The following is a 6,110-nucleotide window of genomic DNA, read 5'->3' on the forward strand; positions in this document are numbered from 1 at the left end:
CAAGCCCAAGCCTAACTGTGAAGTAGAAACCAAGCCCATGCCTAAAAAGTCCGAACTATAATTAAAATGGCTCACTGTCATAAATCACACCCATCGCGCACACCCATGTCCTTTCACACGATTGAGAGCATACACGTCGTTTCAGGGTGGTCATAGGCCGCGAGGCATCAACAAATTGGCAATCCCACTAGGGAAACTTAGAGAGTTTAACCTTAGAGCTTTTGGTTTACTTTTAATTTGGTCGTTGGCTTATAAAGGTTGCAATTGGCATTAATTTTCGAGGCCTTCTTTTCGAAAATGTTTTTACTATATCCTTAGTAAACCATTTTCAAAAAGAAATGTGTACATATTTTCAAAAATTCTTTTCCAAAATTGGGTTTTTGGTAGTGTAGATAATTAATCATAATTCAAGAAATCTCAAGCCTTTCACATAAATTAGGTCTGGATTAGTACATTTTATTGTGTGAAGATGCCCTAAAAATCAACTTTTGACTTGAAAAATAATACTTTGTGAATTCCTTTGAACTTTTTGAACTTACTTTATCGTCTTGCTGACCTTTGTTTTGGCCAAGTAAGATATCATTAGAATGATTGTGATGTCTACTTTCTAAGAGCACCCGCATCAGATGTGCTAAATGTGCCAAATGCCAAATATTTGGCACATTTGGCACACTAAACGCAAAAAATCCCCTTTATCAGATGTTCCAAATGCTATAATTTTTGCAACATGCTACAGTATCCTCACATATTTGCCACTGTACGGACAGATGTGGCAAATACTTTTATTATTTTTTTATTCCTCTTTCTCTGTCATGTCTCCGTTAGTCTCACTCTCTCAGCCTAATCCTCTCTTCTCTCTCACCCCATCTCTCACCCCAATCCTCTCCTCTGAACCCCAACCCTCACCGTTTTTCCACGTTGGCAGAGGTGGGTTTCTGATTGAAGGTGGTTTTTTTCTTATAGTGGGTTTTCAGTTGAAGGTGGGGTGGTTAAAGGTGAGTTTTTGGTGGAAGGGTTTTCAGTTAAAGGTGAGTTTTTTTGTTGGGTTTTCGATGGAAGGGGCTTTCGGCTGAAGGTGAGTTTTTGGTTGAATGGGTTTTCGTTTGAAGCTAGGTTTTCAATTGAAGGTCAATGGGTGGTGGTGATGAAGGTTTTGGGTCGATGATTAGTTGAGGCAGTTGATGGGTTGCGGAGGATTTGACTAGGGTTTGGCTGGATTTGTTTGGGTTGGGGTTTGGCTGGAATTTGTTTGGGTCGTGGAGGATTTGGCTAGGATTTGATGGGTTTTGGTTTGTGCCGTGTGTGGTGGCTTGCATTTCGGTTTGTGCTGTGTGGTGGCTTGTGTTTCAGTTTGTGTGGCTTTTATGGGTTTCAATTTGTGTCGTGTGTGGGTTTTGTGTAGTGGGTGGACTTCAGTTTTTCTAGGATGTGCAGTGGATGGTGGCTGTGGCTAATTCGGCGGAGCTGTGGCCGTGGCTAGTTCGGCGAGGCTATGATTGGGTTGGATAGTTGGTTGTGTCGTTGATGTTGTTGCTGTTGTTGATGATAACGGGGGAGAGGATAATATATTATTTTAATGTATAGAATTGAATGAAAAAACATCTGATAAATGGGATATTGTAAAATGATGTGGTAAAATAATAAAGTAGGCTTTTAGTGTGGCAAAATGGCATAATTTTTGCAACATCTGATAAAGATGCTCTAAATACGCTTTCTTTATTGTCCAAATCTTCTAATTTTATATGTTGGATGCCTCAAAAAATGGAGGAAAACCCACACTTATATGTAAAATTCCCTCTTTAATATATATATATATATATATTAGGATTAATGCCCTTAAATCCTATTGTATCTATGTATGACATTATATATGACTTAATGTTGTAATTAATAAATTTTTTATTATTATCTAAAATAATGGTAACATGAATATTTGGACATTATCATATAGTCCATGAGATGCATAGTATGTTATTTATGTGATTTAGTCATAGAAGATATAAATCACAAGTTTTTTGTAAACTCAGAATTTTAGTTCGTAGTTGATGATGAAATTGGGCATTTCATCTGTGAAAACTATAACATGTCAACTAAGATAATTTGTCTTGATCATGGAAGTGGAGACTTCTAGTTGATATGTTTTAAGAATTAAGACATATTAAATTGGACCGCTGTGAAATTTATTATTCTCCTAACAACTGTCAAATAAATAATTAATCTCACAACTTTTATTTACAAGAACTCTTAATTCTAAGAGAATAATAGACCTGATCATGAGGTGTAGATTGTTTTGATATATCAGAAGTGAGATATAAAGCCACAATCAAAACCTCAGTATGTTGGACAGCCACATTTAGTATTAACGGAACATATATACTTAAGATGAAATTCATAATCCCTTAACGAAGATATAAGATATTTCCTTGAGATAAGTTTAATGGGTTTGGTTATTCAGAATATTAGGCCTAACTACTTTAGTATGGAGTTACTAAAGTATTTTTTTTTTTAATTGGATTTCATAAATATATGATGAATAATTTAAAGGATTAAACTAGGTACTTAAGGATTAAAATATAATAATATTCAAAGTGGCAATCTACATTCATGACTTTGTATTACTACAAATACTTTATGAAGGGATAACATGTATAATAAATTCTTGGGATATAATTTATTAATAAGGCCTAGAGTGCAATTATATTTATATAGTGGTATTAAATATAATTAATGGTAACTTTAGACTTGTCCAGAGTTGACAAAAAAGCCCAAGGCCCATTGGAGTTAGAGTATTATTTGTTCCCCTTTTGGTCCCACTCCAAGCCGCATACTAAAGCCTAATTGGAATGGCCCCAAAGGCTAGTCTAATTAAATAATCAATTAAATATAATGAGAAAAACATACAGAATTTCATAAGAGTTTTTCATAAGGAATGAAATGGTGTGTATGTGAGTGTAAGACACTCTCTTATTCTCCCATTGGAAACTGATTGAGAGACCACACTTCTTAGGCATAAAATAGAATTTGAGTGAAGATTAGAAGTATTCTCAAGTACTTCTAATCTTCAGTTTTGAATGTCACGGCACTAAGGTACGCTCACTTGTTCTTGAATTTTGAAATTTGCATAGTACATGTTATCAATTGTGAATGAAATATATCTATTAATTTTCCGCTGCATATGTCTTGTATGTGATACAAACATGTATTTTTCCAATAATATATATATATATATTGTAAATTTTTTTATTATTATTTTATATTCAAGTGGGGTTTGACCTGAAAAATAATATTTTGTGCATTCCTTCTAACTTTGTGAACTTACCTTATCATCTCTCCTACCTTTGTTTTGGTCAAGTAACATGTCTTAAGAATGATTGTGATGTCTACTTTCTAAATATGCTTGCTTTATTGTCCAAATCTTCGGATTTTACAAGTTGAAGGCCTTAAAAAATGGTGGAAAAACCATGTTTTTATGTAAAATTCCTTCTTTAATATATATATATATATATTTTTTTTGTAAATTTTTTTTAATATTCCAGTGGGGTTTTTTGGCCATTCAAGCATTTCAATTCGCATTTCATCATAAGACCTTTCCATTGACTACTTGCTCGAACTAATTGGTGGTCATTTGATTATAATTAATTGAAATTAAATTATAATCACACATCACAAAAAAGGTTAAAGCTTTTAATCAAAGAATTTATGTTTTTGCGATATCTTATCCATGAACTGCCAAGACTAAGACCCATGACACCCTAATGTTTTGGTTTTCCACGTCAAAAAGATTTTCGAGTACAAAACTCTGGTTTTCTGATTTCCACATCAAAAGTATCGTTCAAAATATTTTCCTAAACACGATTGTGTTAGTGAACGAGATCACAAAGGATGTCCCCCTTGTATAATCCTATTTGGGACAAACCTTTATCAATCAATGGATCACATCATTCACTAGGAAATGATGGGATTATGATGATGGTTAGGATCCCAACCCAAAACGTGACTGAATTGGATTATGTTTAGATTTCAAGTCTATCGTGAATTCGTGACAGTATCCCTTTGCTAATTCATGAGTTTTCAAAATGAACTTCAAAACCAAAACTATTATGTTTTCTCCCAAACCTAAACTATTATTATCAAGCCCCATGTATTAGGCTTGGTGCATGCGTTATAGCATGGGACGTATGCCACCAAACTATTTGGGTATTTTGTTTATATTTTGGGACAAAATGGGCTTTTGCCCTTTTCGGGCAAATTAATTAGCTTTATACCCCCTTTCTCAAATTAAGTAAGGAAATGCCCCTCTTTTAAAACTCGATTTATGATAAATCGAGTTTGAAAAAAAAAATTTGAAGCTCTATCGTAGCATTTTAATGAGCCTATAGTGACGTTTTGAAGGACCTATAATGACGTTTTTTAACTCAACTTCAATGAAATCAAGTTATAGGTAAAAAAAAATGCCACTATAGGTCGATTTCATTGCCTATAACTCGATTTCATTAAAGTCGAGTTAAAAAACATCAATATCGGTCCTTAAAACATAACTATAGGCTCCTTAAAAACACCACTATAAGGCTTAACTCGATTTATCATAAATTGAGTTTTAAAAGATGGTCATTTCCTTAATTAGTTTGGAAAGGGAGGCATAAAGTGATTTAATTTGCCCAAAAAGGACAAAGGGCAATTTTGTCCTATATTTTGCTACACAACATTATTAAGGCCAAGAGCCCTGTGTTAGGAACCAACAGTTCCTAAGGTGGATGAATGGGGATTGTTTGGAAATGAATGGGAATTACATTTGATTTGACTAAATTCATGGTAATCAGCCTCCAAACAATATAGATATGAGAAAGAAATTTAAAGATTAAGAGAGAAAAAAATAGTTATTCATTATTCAATGTTTACTTGTGAATTACAAGTAAATATTTATATATTAAAAAAATGCAATAACAAAAATAAATAAACAAAATGATTAACAAAAATATCAACTAAACTAGCACATTCAAATGCATAATTTCAAGCACATGAAACCTCCTAATGATAGTTGAATTTGGTTTTGGTTTTTTTTTTTTTTTTTTTTTTTGGGGGGGGGGGGGTGCAACTTTTAAAATATTGGAAGTGATTCTCAAAGTTTTAGAGGAATTTAAATCATATTATTGGTTTTGAAAGTACTTTGTTCATTCAAAGGTTTTAAGGTTATTTTAATCATTTTGTAGTTTCAGGTGAATTTTTAATTATTTTAGAGCTTTTTTTATTTGGGGTATTTAGGGCATTTTAGATATTTTAGGGTTATATCTATCATTTTAAAGGTTTTAAAAGTATTTTGATCATTTTATAGGTTTTAGAAATACTTTTTTTTTTTTTTTCATTTTAGACATTTCTAGGGTAATTTTGACATTATATAGTTTAGGAGGTTTTGAGTGTATTTTTGTCATTTTGGAGATCTAGGGGTTTTTTTTTTTTTTTAATCATTTTAAAGGTGTCGAGGTCCAAAATATCACAATATTGTATTAAAGCCCAAAACAATACAAAAATTGAAATCTAAGAACCATTTAGGCTTTCAAGGAAAGGGTAAGGCCCAAATTCACTAAAAATAAGTAGGAAGGGGCCCAAACCCAAGAACGGTTAAGCTTTAGGTCTTATGAAACAAAGAAAAAGAGAAGTTCAACCCAGCCCTTAAGAGAGAATCACTAGAGAAATCAGAGGGAAAGCTGAACCAAGATACTTGGGGATTCCCAGAAACTTGGGATCCTCGGGATATGTAGCAGGAGGCCAAGTTGGGATTAACACAGCTCAAGGGAGCATGCCCAGGATCACAAAGAACAAAAGCAGATATTTCCCATCAACCACCCAATGATGCAAAAGAAAGGTAGAGGACTTGGGAACTAGCATTTCATGAAAAAATGTCTGGTACCTTAGGGAACCCAGGGAGATGGACCATGAAGGAAGGTGGCTACGGATTTTTCAGCCTGATAGAAAGGAATCTGCCCACTTAGAGAAAATGAAAAAAGGTAAAGCAACCAAAAAAGTGGGTCTGAAAAGTAGTATCTAAAAGCTTTGGGAAAGGAAGAATTAGAAGTCAGCCCTTAAGACCTCCCAGAGAAGGAAGGTCAACT

This window comes from Quercus suber, unplaced genomic scaffold (assembly GCF_002906115.3).
Source record: "Quercus suber isolate HL8 unplaced genomic scaffold, Cork oak 2.0 scaffold_41, whole genome shotgun sequence".
Taxonomy (NCBI): domain Eukaryota; kingdom Viridiplantae; phylum Streptophyta; class Magnoliopsida; order Fagales; family Fagaceae; genus Quercus; species Quercus suber.